Raw genomic sequence first — 17,423 nt, forward strand, 5'->3', positions numbered from 1 at the left:
GAGCTGCATTCTCTGACTCCCATGTCCAACCTCCTCCCACTACACCTAAATAAATAACAGTGCCAGACACAGAGACTATGGCAAATTCCATACCTTGTTTTCTTGTGGGACCCATGACAAAAGCTACCACTGTATAGGGGACTCTGAAGGCCCTAGGGGCATAATGAATACCAAGTTCAGAGCTTTCTAGTAGACTGGCTCCATGGATAGATCTGAGGACTAAGGGTGCAAAAGCACAGAAGAAGGGTTGCATGAGACCTGTGCTCTGCAACCCACCCTCCCCATGCCCCTGATACTCATCAGCCCCACCCAGAGAGACCCCACCCACAACCACATCTGCATCTCCGAGAGTGGGACCCAGGTGCTGATGTTTTGTAGGTCTCCAGGTTTCTCTATAAAGAGAAAAACAGGTATTCATTTGTTAGGATTACTGTAACAAAGTACCACAGACCTGAGTGGCTTAGACAGCAGAAATTCATCTCTCCCAATTCTAGAAGTTCAAGATCAAGGTTTCTGTAGGCTTAGAGGATAAGATCTGTTCCAGTCCTCTCTCCTTAGCTGTGAATGGTGTCTTCACATCGTCTTCCCTCTGTGTGTCTCTGTGTCTCTGTGTACAAATTTCTCCTTGTATAAGGACACTATTCACCCTATAGTGTTCCCATATAGTCACCCCAAAGGCCTCATCTTATGTTTTTATTTTATTTTTGAGAAAGAGACAGAGTGTGAGCAAGGGAGGGGCAGAGAGGGGAGACAGAATCTGAAGCAGGCTCCAGGCTCTGAGCTGTCAGTGCTGAGCCCGATGCGGGGCTTGAACTCACAGAGTGCGAGGTCATAATCTGAGCCAAAGTCAGACACCCAACCATTAGAGGTGCCCGCCCTAATGACCTCATCTTAACTTGATTATCTACACAGACGCTATTTCCAAATAAGGTCACATGCTTAGGTACTGGGGTTAGGACTCCAACAGATCTTTTTTGAGGGGACACAACTCAACCATAACCAAGGGCTACAGCATGGATATCCTCAGCGACAGATGATAGTCCACAGGGATCAGGAAGCGGCCAGGAGGCCAGGCTTCCTGCCAGGTTCCAGGTCTATCCACTGGCCTAAACCAAGCCACTTTTGTCTATTGGCAAAACAACCTCAATAGCCTCCTACCTGGTCTTCAATAGTCCACAACTGTCACCTCTATCCAAGCTCTACATAGCAGCCAGAATGAACTTTTCAATCAAACACAAATATCATAATAGCAGTCATGGCTTCAAAGCCTTCAATGGCTGCCTATTAGTCTCAGGAGAGACCAAAGCCACTCCATCTTCGTTATGTTTCAAACGTTGTACTAGGTCCTGAAATGCTCTCCCCTTCCTTCCCCTCCCACCTGGGACTCACCTAGATCGGGTCACAATTAGGTTCCTCACCCATCAGATCCCAGCTCAGAGGTCTTCTCCCCAAGGGTCTGGTACCACACCACAGCCCCCAGCCTGACAGTATCAAGGTGTTTTGCCCCCCACTGGATCCCCAGCACCTACAACCAAGCCCAGAATGACAGTGTTCAGTATTTATCAAGTGAAAACAAAGTATGGCAGTGATGCATTTAAGTGTATTATCCTGGATTACTTTCTCTTCTTCTGTGAATGTTTAAGTACTTATTATGCCTAAGGCATCACACTAGGAGCCTTAGATATCAAAACAAACTTTAATTCCATGTAATAGATGAAGAAACTGAATTTCTGAACCAGGTGACTGTGCAAGGTCACACAGCTAACACGTCTGACTCCAGACCCTGAGTTCTCAACCACAAGGCTCTACTGGCTCTCACAAAGCTGGGAGTTATCCAGGACAGCTCTGATTCCTCCTTCTGTAGCTCATCTCTGGGTGTTTCTTGGGCAGCAGACAAACCTCTGCTCCTTCTCCATGGAAAAACACCCATGTGTTCCCATCCAGAGGTCATGAGGCAAAAGGCTGATAAGAGAATAATACAGCCAACAGTGCTGGATGTGTCCCAAGTGGGATGGAAAAGGGGACCTGCCTCCTAAAGACATCATCATGAATTGAGCCCTGGATCTGGAATCCCCAAATGAGGCATCAGGTATTACTTCTGCTACTTATGGAACAGGAACTTGGGAAAGTTACATGGCTTCCCTGAATCCCGCTTTCCTTCTCTGTAAAATGTGACAGAATATTTCAGTGAGAACTCAGGACACCATGAACGCCTAGCCCTTGGTTATGGTTGAGTTGTGTCCCCTCAAAAAAGATCTGTTGGAGTCCTAACCCCAGTACCTAAGCATGTGACCTTATTTGGAAATAGCGTCTGTGTAGATAATCAAGTTAAGATGAGGTCATTAGGGCGGGCACCTCGGTGGCTCAGTTGGTTGGGTGTCTGACTTTGGCTCAGATTATGACCTCGCACTCTGTGAGTTCAAGCCCCGCATCGGGCTCAGCACTGACAGCTCAGAGCCTGGAGCCTGCTTCAGATTCTGTCTCCCCTCTCTGCCCCTCCCTTGCTCACACTCTGTCTCTTTCTCAAAAATAAAATAAAAACATAAGATGAGGCCTTTAGGGTGACTATATGGGATCACTATAGGGTGAATAGTGTCCTCATACAAGGTTTTTAGGGAGCACATGCCAGCCACCGTGGGCACACAGGAAATGACAGCTGTAAATCTCAGGAGTAATGACAGGGATAAATCTCAGCAAACCACCATTCAACAGCAGCCAATGGCTGCAGAGAATCAAGAATTAACCCACAGGCTGCATGTTCCAGTTCAATCCCTGGAAGAAATGACCACCAGTAGCCAATCACAAGATACATACCTCTCCACACCTGGACAGGAATAACCCACACTTCTGCAAGCAACACCTTTGGTCAGACATGCAGCTGCAAGGTAAGGCGTGCTTGCTTTTGCTCCATTTTATGCCTTGAAATGTGCAGGCAAGGGATATGAGCCACAGTCACTCTGGGGGAAAAACCCTCATGGAGTATCAGCCTTTGTGAAAGGGAATCTGGAAGTATCTGGCTACCAAGGCCGCTGACTTCACAAGGGCTTCATTGGCTGTCCAGCTTTAGATCAGTGCTCAGCAGCCACTAGGAACCTTGGCAAAGGACTTTATGCCGGTCTCCTTCAAATGGTGCCAAAGTTCCTCCAAGTTCTGCCTTCTTGCCCTGGGGTCCCATAGGCCTGAGTCCTAATGCCCAGATGTCCATATTTGGATCTTCTCTTTCCTTTACTGTCACTGTATTCCATCCCCCATCCATCACTTCTTGATCCTGGTGTCCGTTCAATGAGTCATTCCTTCACCAAATGCCTTGAGTGCCAACTGTGTGTCAGCACTATCACCAACATAGAGGACACAACAGGAGCAAGAAAGATATAGTTCCTTTTATTGCAGCCTGGTAGGAGAGAGACAATCAAGTGACCTTCCAACTAACATGTGATATAATATTGGGTCATGACAAACACTATGGAATAAAGCAGGGCGAGGGCCAGAGGAGAACAGGGACAAGAAGGGCGGTCAGGGAAAGCCTCTCTAGGAAGCAGTATTGCACAGAGGTTCCAACAAGGTAATGAAATCAACCTGAGGCCATCTGGGAAAAGAGTGATCCAATTAGAGGGGACATCCAGTGCAAAGGTCCTGAGGTGGGAGCTTGCTTAGCATATATGAGGACCGAAAAGGAGGCACCAGAGGAGCATGGAGGGATAGAAGTCAGACAGAGACAAGGCCAGGGGGAGTAGTGGCCATTTTGTGAGGGCATTGGAGGTGATGAAAAGGACTCTGGATCTTTTTCTGAGTATGAGTGGACATCACTGGAAATATTTTGAGCAAAAATGATCTGGGTTATATTTAAGAGGGTCAGTTCAGGTGCTCTATGGAAACTGCCTATAGAGTTCAATGGTGAAGTGCAGCTACCCTTGAGGACTCCTGTGGGCATAGTCAGTCAGTGAGAGCTGAGGGTGTCACAGACAGTATTGCTGACAAGGAGGAGGGGAGCCTAACCTTAGCAGCTGTGTGATTCCAGACAAGTCAGTGGTTTCTCAGAGCTGCTCTCTGCCTCGGACAATCCCATTATGACCTCAGTTTCTAATAGGAACACAACAAGATAACATATGCAACCAGCTTTGCATAGTGCCTGGCTCCTATCAGGACTGTGTTTCTGCCTCCACTAGTGTCTCTACCTTTCCAGCAGAATCCCTTCCCATCATGGCTGTTGCAGCTGGAAAATACTCCCTCCGAGGAGGCTGGAAGTTTTTTAGTGAGAGCAACTCATGGGCAAACATAGGAAAACTCAAGAATCTCTTACATCAGGACCTAAAAACCATCACAAAAAAGAAATCCTGGCACTTTTATGGCTCCCTAAAAACCCTTTAGAAACACACGTGGTATTTTTCTCTCAAGGCCCTCTGTGGTTGAACCAATTAGCCAACTTGAAGGCCAGGAACAACATAGATCTCCAGAGGCTGGTGGTCCCCAGAGAAGGAGGAACTGCCTGAGTGGGAGTGGACGTTGACCATGAACTGGATACAGGGCTCCAGGGTAGCAGGTGGGCAACCCTACTCCTGTACCCACCACCTTGCCTAAGTGAGTATGACTGGGTTGCCTCTGCTGAGTCGCTAAGTGAGATGATGGAGTCTCTCCCCACATGCTGGTCAGCCCTGGGTGCAGGCTAGGACCCAGCTCAACCAGGAAATCTGGGGAAGCCATGTGCACAAGACAGGGAAGAGAAGACAGAGCAGGGCACATGTGCTAATTCACCAGGTGAGACTGCGTTGTGTGCCCCATGCGCTGCAGTAACTCCTAAGTTCATAGTGGCATATCGCCTCAGAAATGAGCCTAGTTAATTTTCACAGACTCTAATTTTCACCCCTCTAAGATGGGCAGGACATAAAGGATTATCCCATTTTAAAGGGGAGAGAACTGATGTTCAGAAAGGGGTTGTGGAGACTTGCACAGAATGAACCTCCTTCTGAGACCATTTGGGAGTCCTAGCTGCCAACCTCTCCTCAGCCAGTGTGTCACATCCAGGGCTGTCAGACTGAATGAGCCTCTGGGCTCCATGGATGGGCCAAGGGAGATCCAGGGAGTCTCCCAGGTGGAGCCTGGCTCCTCCTCAAGGCCATGCTCCATTGATCAGAGACCTTCCCTTGCCACAACTCTATCAAGCGCAAGAGAATCAAGGCTTGTCACTAGGCCATGGCCTTGGGGGACTGCACAGAGAAAAGGGCTCCTTCTCTTTGTTCTTCATGGCACAATATTGTTTTCTCCTGTGGCGCCTGGACTCCTCAACCTCAACATAACCAAACTGTCCCTTCTCCTACATTCCCCTGTCTCCTCTAGATACCTGGGCTTCAGCCTCTCCCCTCCACCCCCTGCCAATCTTCATGGCCACTGGATTTCAGGAAAGTTGCCTGAACTCAGCCTTCCTCTCCACCACCAAGTGGTTTCAGTCACCACTCTTCCTGGCCACACCGGGAGGCCCTAGCATACACCCCTGGCCTCCTCCCTACCCTGCTAATCTTTATGCTTATTGCTAGCAACTTTTTCATAGGCTCTTAACAGATTCCCTTTACCCCTGACTGCACAGCCTGGTGGCCTCAGAAAAGACCTGGGACCAGACAATGTCGAACAAGGAAAAAATACAAGTTCTCCCTCCTTCTTATAGACTCAGCATACCCAGCCTATGCCCAAACCTGGTGAGGTCTAATCCATCCACCATCTGAACACTTGGGACCAAGGCACAAACTGTTGATGCCTATTAATAATGAAGCCCAGATGCTGAGGGGTCCTGGGGAGGAGAGCCTCCCCCAACTGCTGAGACTTCTCCTCAACAGTACAGGCAGGTGAGATGGGCCTGGTCCAGAACCTGGAGCTGAAAGGCAGCAGGCAGGACCCCTGTGAAAAGCTCTCAAAAACCTGGGTGCTGGTCAGAGCCCAGCATGTGCCAGACCCTGGGAAGAAGTATCAGAGCCAGATAGCCCCACAGAAGCCATCAGATACATCACATTAAGGCAGTGAAATTGAGGCCCAGGAAAGGGGGAGGGAAGCGTCCTCCGTCAACAGCAAACCCAGGAGCCCTCATACTCCAGACAAAGAATACCTCCTACTTGCAGCACCTCATAGTTGAAGCATCCCAAACTTAATGGAGAAAACCCTGAAAAGGTAATGAAGTTGTCTCAGACTGCCTTTGTCTTAAAGGCAATTGCCTGCAGATGGCTAGCCCAGAATATTTCCAAATGAGATGCCCTGGGAGAACCCTTGGTGGGCACTGAAGCAGTCAGTCCAAGAGAAAAAATAATAATGCAGGTTGTTGTCTAAAGCACTTGTGTGCGCATTCTGTTTGGGGAAATAGCATTAGTCACAGAGGCAGCACTGATGGGGGGTGGGGAGAGGGGGCACAACTGGGGAGAGCTTGGGGGAGGCAGCAGCATGGAGAAGGTTAGCATCTCCGCCAAAGCCTGCCTACAACCTGCCCCACCCGCCACCCACACTGGTGGAAGGGAACTGTCTGATGAGGTGAAAGCATATCAGGACCCTGCACACTGAGTGAGGAAGTGGGCAAGGATGCTGGGGTCTCCTGAAACTTTCCCCAGCTCCTTGGTCAGCTCAGCCTGCCTTTGCACATGAGTGTAACACATGTACGATATTCATTCATGTGCTCAAGCATTTGCTGAGCACTAAATCCAGAGAACTGTTCTAGGTACTGAAGATACAGCAAAGGGCAATGCAGATAAAGCTTCTTTCTCTCATGTGAATGGGGGGAAAAAATAACAATGCCCATTTGTTCATTTCATGGAGCTAGGATTCTTCCCATTCCCCTGTTCCACACCCTGCCCCAGAGCAGCCCCATTCTGGCATGTCTGCATCTCCCAGCTATGAGTGCTGATTCTAAGGGAAGACCACCAGCCTGAGCTCCAGGATGGCTCAGAACTTCCCTCCCTGCCACACCCTAAAAACCCCATCCATCTAGGGCCACTGGAGGAGGGGGTGCACCACAACAGACACCAGAGTAGTCACTCGATGCCCAGTCCTTGTTGCTCCCAGCTTGCCAGCCTTCCAGCCCAGCAGCCCTAGTGGTCTCTATAAACCTACCCTGGATGGGGTTGCACACCCACCTTCTAAAAGCTCACTCATTGAAAATCAGACCCTCTCTCTTCCTCTTCCTCACTCACACAAGGCCTCATCTCCCTCCTCCGGTCCCCCCTCTCTCCTCTCAGCCTCCCTGCTTCCTCCCAGCCTCCTTACCTCCTCTTAGTCTCACATCCCTCCTCCCAGCCTCACCTCCCTCTTGTCAGCCTCACCTCTCTCTTCTCAGCCTCCCCTCCCTCCTCACCTCCTCAGCCTCCCTGTCTCCTCCCAGTCTCACCAACTTCCTCCCAGCCTTACTTCCCTCTTCACAGCCTCACCTCCCTCTCCCTCATCTCCCTGCTTCCTCCCTACCTCCTCTTAGCCTCACCTCAGGCTCCTAGCCTCACCTTACCCAGTTCTTTATCTCTCTAGGCCTCCATTCCTTCTACCTGAATCCAGGATGCTCTTCCCCCATCACTGCCAGCGTCAAGCTAGCCCTTCAGATCCAACTGTAAGTGACACTTCTTCAGGAACCTTCTCAGATGTGCATCCAGAACAGACCCCTCACAACCCATCTTAACACACTTCACTTTTCCTTCACAGACATCGTGATTTATACTGTTTTGGGGGACACAGCAATTATTTGCCTGATGTCTACATCTCCTACCCACTGAAAACTCCATGAAGGAAGGTAAAAAGCTGAGTTTGTTCACCAATGAATCCCCTGCACCTAACACAGACTGTACAGAGGCCCTTGTGAGGAGTTTGAGTTTTATTTTAAGTTTAATAGAAAACCTTTGAAAAATCTTACACAGTAGGTGATGAGGTCACATTTATTGTCAGTGACTTATTGAACAACCAAAACCCAAGAGGATAAAAATATTAAAAGTTTCTTTTCCTTTAGTCATTCACCTTGGTTCCAGAATGACACCCAAAAGTTTAAGTCACTTTTAATTATCAAGAGGTCCAAGCTTATTTCACCCCTTTTCATGCCTTCCTCCACTGTCTCTCATGCCATGGCTAATCTTTGTCCCGGGGAGGAAGCATGATTTCTAAGAGATTCCTTTCATATCCCTCCCTACTCCTCAGGCCTCCCTTCCTAGGGCCTGCAGGAACAGGGGGCAAGGATAGAAACATGGCCAGTGTTGTCTGAGGTGTCCGATCACCTGTATATGAGGTGAGGTGCCCCTGGCTTCCATCTGGTTGGATCTAGGTCCTTATTATGTTGGGGGGTCTACTGCATGGAATGTGGGAAGTGAGGAAAAGAAGGATCAGGGAGATTTCTGTTTCAGGCTCAAGTATCTAGATGGTTGTTGGAGACATTTTGTGAGGTGGGATGTTGGGAAAGGAGGAGGCTGGAGAAATCCCTCTGGGGTCTCTTAAGGCCAAGGTATGTGGGAAACATGCCTGCAGATGTCAAGGCTCAGAGGAAATGTCTGGGCTAGAGACCAGCATTTGGAGTAGTTTGATGTGTAGAGATGACAAGCCCCTGGGATAGATGAAGTCACCAAGAAAGGAGAACAGAGGAAGGAGAAGTAGCACAGATCTGCCCCTTGGGGACTGTCAAAAGTTCAAGTTTGGGCAGGACATTGGGGGGAGCCTGTGAAGCAGAAAGTTGGCAGCTAATGACAACATGGTGAAAACCAGAGAAGAGACTATCATGGAGGTCATGCTCAACCTTGTCAAATGTCACAGCAAGGGCACCGAAGAGGGAAAGGAGCTTGGGGCGGAAATATAAAGATGGCTGGCTTTGACAAAGGTAGTTTCAGCGAGGGGAGGGTGACATCAGTAGCCACACTGTGGTGGGTTGAAACGTGGACAGAAGGAGAGGACATGGAGAGGTAAGAAACAGGGCAGTAGCTGGAGGGGAATGGAAAAACGGGTAAGGGGTTTGCAGTTTTGCTTTTCTGATGGAAGATTCTAAGACAAGTTTCTAGGCAGCGAAGCAGGAAATTGGGAGAGGTGGAATGAAGGAGAGAGGTATAAAAGGGGGAAAGGCAAAATCCCAGGGAGGGTAAAAGCTTGGATCCAGAGCCCAGGGCAGGAAGTGGCCTTTGCAAGGGGAGGGAGACCTACTTCCTCCAGGACAACAGGATGGGGTCATGAGCCACAGGATGCAGATGCAGGTGGGGTTATAACTTGGGAGCCTGGAGATGAGACATGGCTGGGAAATGGGAAGGGCAGTGGATTGGGGATTGAGAGCAGAAGACAGAGTACAACACAGGGGTTTCGGGAGGACATGTGAATGCTATAGAGGTGAGTGCTGAAGGGTCAAACCTGACACCCAGCTTTCCTCTTCACGGAACACCATGCACCTGTGCAAGTTGGCCTCCAGGTTCATCAGGAGTTTTGCCTGATAAATATCACAAAGAAAAGTGAACAGGGAAATTGGGCAGGCAAGGGAAGGATTATTAATGAAACAAAATCATGATGTTTAAGTCAGGAGACAAGGGTTTTGTGAAGAATGTGGGGTTAAAGATCTCACTGTTCCTGCAGAAGAACTGAGGGTAGTTGGAGAACGGTAGGTTGTGCTTGTGATTTTGGATACGGGGTAGCTGTCGCCAGTGGGCTTGTCTAGAATATGAACTCCATGAGGCTGAAAGGCTCAGGTAAGTGAGGAGGTGCAACTGGAGATGAAGAGGTTATGGAAATGAAAGGCCGAAATGTGAAAGTCATCAGGAATGAGGCAGATCTGGGATGGGGAGAGAGCAAGCCCGAGAGGGAATAACACCCTCAACTTGACAGGCTGTCCATAGAGGATAACCAGGTGTTGGTTAAGGTAAGTAGGAGAAGAGAAGAGGTGGAGGTCAGGGTGTCTGTCGGCTCCAGGGTGGCAGCTGCCGAGGGAGAGAGGATGGGTGGGGAAGCAGATAGCAGGTGGAGGTTTGTGTAGGCTCAGGGACAGCTGTGACCGAAGTCAGAACAGTAGGATGGAAATTAAAAGATGCAGAGCAGTTGGTAAAGTGTCCGACTTCAGCTCAGGTCATGATCTCACTGTCCTTAAGTTCGAGCCCTGTGTCGGGCTCTGTGCTGACAGCCCAGAGCCTGGAGCTTGCTTCTGATTCTGGGTCTCCCTCTCTCTCTGTTCCTCTCCCGCTCATGCTCTGTCTCTCTCACTCTCAAAAATGAATAATTGTTAAAAAAAATATATGCATAGCAGAGACGGGACAGTTTTAGAGCCGACATCTCTAGTGCTCTGGTTGACGGTGTGATTAATCCCAGGACACTACCTCAATTGGGTGATTCTCTGTACAAGGGCCACCTTTCTTTGTATTGTAGCCAATGTTTTCAAAGGACAAATATGTATGTTAATCAAAGAAGGCTAGGGAGGGAATTAATATTGAAAAAATACTGGTCCCAGGACATTTATATTTATGTCTGTTTAATCCTCTGATAAGTACGCAGAGAAATTATTACTGTTCCACTTCACACATGAGAACAAGGTTCAGAGAAAGTAGGTACCTCATCCAGGGGCCCCGACTAGCAAGTAACAGAAGAAGAAGAAGAAGAAGAAGAAGAAGAAGAAGAAGAAGAAGAAGAAGAAGAAGGAGGAGGAGGAGGAGGAGGAGGAGGAGGAGGAAATGATGAAAAGGGTATTATTAGATTTATTTAGAACTTCCTGTCATAGGCCTGCCATGGCTAATTGCTTTTACCCACACTGTCTTATTTAATTCTCATGATGAAACTAATAAACTAAATTGCATTATATACCCATTTTATAGATGGCATAATTATGACTTAGAGAGTAATGAGATCTGTCCAAAGTCAAAGGCAGACACCCATATCCTTTGTTGGACATGATGTCCTTTACCCACAGAAGTCATGCTCTAAGCCCCACTCATGCAGAGAAATGCCCCATCAAGAGACCAGTTTAAATATAGAGCAGGTGCCCCTGCCATGGAGATGGACACCACATCTTTTAACCTCATTGGACTCTGGCCTGCTGAGCCATCCTCCATGATGAGTCAGCTAATCAGACACATGTCCTGGGCCAGGGGCTACAAGCTGTTTCAATTTTTCAAACACAACAAACAACAGGAAAGAAAAATGATCAAACCAGATCCAGAAAGAGGCTCGACCCAATGCCCCCAAATAGCTCTTCCAGTCAAGAGACAGACCCTCCATCTGGGCTTACAGATGTTGTTCAGTGACCCTCAGTCAGGCAGCCTGGCCCCTCAGGGGAAGCTGAGAGGATCGCATAGTGACGGTGCCTGTGAGTGGGCAGTGGCAAAACAGGGCGGTTCCCTGGGAAGAAAGTTGCAGGATTGAGGTTGCCTGAAATCCAGCTGATAACTGCCAATAACTGCAATTTCTACACCCAACATCCCTGCCCTTAAGTCGTGTACCTGGAATCAGAAGCTGAGGACCACAAGATCCCCAGCTGTTCACTTCTGTGTAACCCTAAAACTGACCAACAGTGAGATACTGGTAGACCCTGGGATGAAGAAATAGAGGTATCTCATGGCCAGAGCATCATGCCTGCACTTCATCAATTGGTGAGGTATTAGATGCTCAGCACAAGTATGCATCTGCAAATGGACTGAATGCTAGGTTCACCCCAATGGTCTGGGAATAATGCTGAAACCTTATCTCCAGGTGCCCAGGCAAGATTAGGAGTGGTGGCCTCTGGTTTTAATGAGAGAATCTTCTACAGACAAGAATTCCCTACTTCTAAATGCAATACAAGGTTCTTAAAGCAATGAAAAGCAACTAACGTTGGGAGTGTTAATAAGAACACAGTATCTTCAGTCCAGATGCCATTGGGCTTATACTTTTTAACATTTCTGCCAGCCCACACTTGGCTGAAACAGATGCAAATGTAAAACCAACTTTGATATCCCCTGTTTGGTTTCATAAACTTACTATAAATGTTTCAAAAGCACATTTTTGTGTTTTATATTCTTTTTGTTTATTTTCATGTTAGACTCGGGGTTTTATCTTATAAAGTTGTTTTCCAAAAGTAGAATCTTGCACCCACAGAATATTGAGGCTTCACATACACAACTCAATGTAGAGGCATCATCTAGAAACAAAGTAGTTCTCTGGTATCATGAGCCAACTCTTTGATGTGCCCTCTATCAGCTATCCTATATTTTGTTTCTGGGTAGACCAAATGTTCTAAGAGCATCTGGCTAGTGGAGCAGTCCCCAACTAGTGAGCAGCTAGATCCTCTGCATTCCATCTGTTGGCTCTGTCTTAGTTCCAGGGACTTCACCACTATGGCTACACTATTCAAGGGTCTCCACCTCAGAGCAAGGAAAGGTTATAAATCTCACTTAGAGGGCTCCATTCAAACTACTCAAGGGAAAAAACATCCCACAGCTGATTGAGAAATGCACATCTGGTTAAGAAGCATTGATATGGCATGTTGGAGTAATCACACCCCACCATGATTCTTTCCCTGGATGTAGCCATAAAACCTAGACAGAATGCATGGATCAGTATTAGAGGAATCTGAAAAATAAATAGTGGCAGTCAGGTAAGGGAAGAGGACAAGAATTTTAAGTTCCACTAAACTGGATTGAAGTTTAACAAGTTTTCATTTTCTGTTCCCCTTGCTCTTCAGCCTTGGAGATAGGTACAGCCACAAAAGTGTACAGCAGGGCAAGATCACAAAAGCCACAGCTATCTGACTGAAGGACCATCACAGGAGATCCATAAGAACAGGAAAGTACTGGGGATATCACACAGAGGGAGGAGATTGGGAAAGCAGTTCCATCAAGTTGTTTATAAACTTCTGGGACACACCCCTGAGCTTCTCATAAAAGGATAAGATACTAAACAGGATGTAAAAAAAAAAACCTGTGAAAACAAAATTTAAAGACAAGTTACCATCCAGATTCTAGACTGGTCACTGGGTGATACACAAATGGGACATATCAAAAGAGCACTGCAAGTGCTTTGAAACTGAACTGATTTTAGAAACAGTCCATAGGCAACATGCTAGAACTTGTGGCCTTAACCTAACCTGCTAAAACAAAAATATTAGTATCCAAAGAGATCAAGAGTTTCATAGCATAATATTCAAAATGCCAAGATAAAATCCAAAAATTCTCAGAATAAGAACCAGGAAAATCTCAATTCATATTTTAAAAAAAGACATTAATATCAAGAGGAGATATTGGGGTGCCTGGGTGGCTCAGTTGGTTAATCATCTGACTTTGGCTCAGGTTATGATCTCAAGTTCATGAGTTTGAGTCCTGCGTCTGGCTCTGTGCTGACAGTTCAGAGCCTGGAGCCTGCTTCAGATTCTTTGTTTCCCTCTCTCTTTGCCCCTCCCCCACTTGCACTCTGTCTCCCTCTCTCTCAAAAATAAGTAACATTAAAAAAAATTTTTTTAAGAGAAGATGTTGAGATGTTCTAGCAAAGACTTTAAAATGACCTTTAAGGGGCACCTGATTGGCTCAGTAGGTTAAGCATTCAGCTTTGGCTCAGGTCATGATCTCACATTTGTGAGTTAGAGCCCCACATCAGGCTTTCTGCTGTCAGCAAGGAGCCCACTTCAGATCATCTGTCTCCCTCTCTCTACCTCTCCCCAACTCTCTCTCTCAAAAATTAAAATAAACATTTAAAAAATAAAAAAAATAAAATGACTATTTAAAATATGTTCTAACAAGCAATTGTGAATACTCTAAAAACAAATGGGAAAATAAAAAGTCTCAGCAAAGAAATAGAAGATATAAAAAAAAAAGTAGAAAAGTTAAGCTAAAATATACAGTAACTTAGAAAAAATAAAAACTCATTGGATCAGCTCAATACAAATTTCTCAGTAATAGCATCAGCAGACAGATAATCAAAAAAGATATAGAAGAACTAGACAGTCCCATCAACCTACTAGATCTTATTGGCATTTATAGAACACTTCAAACAACAACAAAATACAATTTATTACCAAATACACATGGAACATTCGTCAAGAAAGACCACATCTCATATTATAAAGAAATCTTTAAAAATTTAAAACAGTTAAATCATAAAAAGGCTTTCTGGCCATAATGGAATTAAACTATAATTTAATAAAATTAAAATAAAGAAGGAATATAAATAAAAAAGGAAATGTCTAAACACTTGAATACACTTATAAATAATCCACAGATCAAAGAGAAAGTCTAAAGAAAAATTCAAAAATATTTTAAACAAAAATAAAAATTTGAAATTTTACAATTTGTGAAATGCAAATAAAGTAGTGCTTAGAGAGAAATTTGTAGCACTGAAATACGTATATCAAAAAGAAGAAAGAACTCAAAACAATAATCTAAGCTTCCATCTTAAGAGACTAGAAAAGGACGAACATATTAAACCCAAAGCAAGCACGAGGCTGGAAATAAAGATAACATCAGAAATCAAAGACATTGAAAACATAAAAACAACACATAAAATAAATGAAACAAACCAGATTTTTTCAGAAGACCAACAAAATTGATAAACCTCTTGAAAGACTAACAAAAAAGGAGGGCACAAGTTACCAATGTCAGACATGTAAGGAGACATCACTACAGACTCCACAGATGTTAAAAGGAAAATAAGGGAATAAAATGAACAACTCTACACCCATAAATTCAGCAACTTAGACGATGCAGAGTAATTTGCAGAAAAACACAAAAACCAAAATTCAACCAAGATAAAATAAATAACCTGAATATTACTGTAACTACTAAATAAATTTAATGCATAATTGAAAGCCTTCCCCCCCCACAATCTTCAGTCATAGATGATCTTATTGGAAAATTCTATCAAACGTTTAAAGAAGAAATAAAACCAACGTTACACAATCTCTTCCAAAATACAGAAAGGATACACTTTCTACTTATTTTATAAAGCCAGAATTCCCCTGCTATAAAAATCAGACAGTACAAAACGGAAAACTGCAGATCAATATTCCTCAATAACATAGACAAAAATAGAGAAAGACCAATACCATATGATTTCACTCATATGTGATATTTAGAAACAAAACAAACAAGCAAAGGGAAAAAGAGAGAAAGAGAGAGAGGGGCAACCTTCTTAATTATAAGGAACAAACTGATGGTTACCAGGGAGCAGGTGAGGGGATAGGTTAAATATGTGATGGGGATTAAGGAGTGTACTTGGCATGATGAGCACTGGGAGATGTATGGAACTGTTGAATCACTATATCGTACACCTGAAACTAATATAAAACTGTATGTTAACTAACTGGAATTGTAATAAAAACTTTTTTAAAAAAACATACACAAAAAGGTCTTCAAGAAAATATTAAATATAAACAAATTGAATCTAGCAACATATAAAAAGAATATTATGACCATGTAATATATAACTCAGAAATACAAGACTAATTCAATCCTTAAAAGTAAAGCAATATGTTACACTATTTTAACAGTCTAAGAAACAAAAACTACATCAAAAATGCAGAAAACTCATTTTGCAAAATTCAGCATGATTCATGATAAAAACTCTCAGCAAACTAAGAATAAAAGATAACTTCCTCAACTTGATAAAGGGTACCAACACACACACACACACACACACACACACACACACACACACACGGCTAATATTATACTTAATATTGAAAGACTGAAAGATTTTCTCCTAAAATAAGAAAAAGGCAAATATCTCTACTCTCACCATTCCTATTATACATCTTATTAGAAGTTATAGCCAGTGCAATAAGGTAAGAAAAAAAACAAAATATGTATTCCAAGATAGCAGCATAGAAAGACCCTGAACTCACCTCATCTGACAGAAACACAGAATCTATAGCTACATATTGAAAAATACTCACCAAAAAATACTGAAAACTAGCTGAATAACTCTCTTCAAAATAAAAGATAAAAGAACCATATTGAGACAGGAAAAGCAGAGATGTGGTCTTCCACAGTGCAAGGACACAATAGAGAGGACTCAAAATCACAGTGAAAGAGAAGTTACAACTGATACCACAGAACTACAAAGTATCATGATCACTGTGCATAATTATATGCCAACAAACTGAAAAACAGAAAAAAATAGATAAATTCCTGGAAATATACAATCTTCCAAGACTGATCATGAAAAAAATAGAAAATCTGAATAGACAGACTACTAGTAAAGAGATTGAAAAAAAATAACCAACAACCTCACAACAAATTAAAGTCCAGGACCAGACGGGGTCACTGGTGCATTCTACCAAATATTCGAAAATTTCATACCTATCCTTCTCAAACTCTTTCCCCAAAAATTGAGTAGATGAGAATGCATCCTAACCCACCTTACAAGGCCTATATTAGCCTGATATCAAAACGAAACAAAAACACCACAAAAAAAGAAAATTACAAGCCAATATACCTGATGAGCATAGATGCAAAAATTCTCATCAAAATATTAGCAAACCAAATTCAACAATACACTAAAAGTACCATGTCCCAGCACCAAGGGGGATTTAGGACATGATGCAAGGTTGGTTAAACATCCACAAATCAATCATGAAACACCACATTAACAAAATGAGAATACAAACATATGATGATCTCGGTAGATATAGAAAAAACATTTGACAAAATTCAACATCCATTTATGATAAAAAAAAAATACTCAACAAAGTGGGTACCTCAACCAATAAGGGCTATATATGAGAAACCCAGAGCTAACATCTTACTTAATGGTAAAAATATCAAAGCTTTTCTTCTAAGATCAGGAACAAGAAAGGATGCCCACTCTCATCACTTTTATCCAACATAGTATTAGAAATCCTCATCATGACATTTAGGCGAAAAAAAAAAAAGGCATCCAAGTTGGAAAGGAAAAAGTAAAACTGTCACTATTTTCAGATCACATAATACTATATACAGAAAACCCTAAAGACTCCACACACACAAAAAAAAACCTGTTAGAACTAATAAATGAATTCAGTCAAGTTGCAGGACACAAAATCAATATATAGAAATCTATTATGTTCCTATACACTAATAACAAACTATCAGAAAGAGAAACTAAGAAAAGAATACCATTTACAAGTGCATCAAAGAGAATTAAATACCTAGGAATAAATTTAACCAAGGAGGCAAAATATTTATACACTGAAAACTATAAGACATTGATGAAAGACATGGAAGATACACAAATAAATGGAAATATATTCTGTGCTCATGGATAGGAAGAATTACTATTGTCAAAATGTCCATACTACCCAAAGCAATCTACAGACTCAATGCAAGCCCTATCAAAATTCCAATGACATTTTTCATAGAACTAGAACGAATAGTTCTCAAATTTGTATGAAACCACAAAAAAAAAAAACCATGAAAAGCCAAAGCAATATTGAAAAAGAGGAAAAGAGCTGGTGATATCACACTTCCTGATTCCAAACTACCCTACAACACTATAGTAATCAAAACTGT

General features: G+C 43.8%; 1 protein-coding gene and 1 long non-coding RNA gene across 3 annotated transcripts in view; one reads left to right on the top strand and one right to left on the bottom strand.

The window, feature by feature from the left end:
- Positions 1-17,423, bottom strand: part of GRID1 (glutamate ionotropic receptor delta type subunit 1) — a 534,516-nt gene that overhangs the window by 318,209 nt on the left and 198,884 nt on the right. The window lies entirely within an intron of this gene.
- LOC122231776 lies at positions 2,513-12,804 on the top strand. 2 transcript variants are annotated; one of them, XR_006209011.1, is made up of 4 exons: positions 2,513-2,885; positions 7,495-7,573; positions 7,666-7,753; positions 12,629-12,804. It is a non-coding gene; the product is annotated as an uncharacterized LOC122231776 (long non-coding RNA). The 2 variants fall into 2 exon arrangements; XR_006209012.1 differs by lacking the exon at positions 2,513-2,885 and adding an exon at positions 5,667-5,837.

The sequence above is a fragment of the Panthera tigris genome, chromosome D2 (genome assembly GCF_018350195.1).
Source record: "Panthera tigris isolate Pti1 chromosome D2, P.tigris_Pti1_mat1.1, whole genome shotgun sequence".
NCBI classification, from domain to species: domain Eukaryota; kingdom Metazoa; phylum Chordata; class Mammalia; order Carnivora; family Felidae; genus Panthera; species Panthera tigris.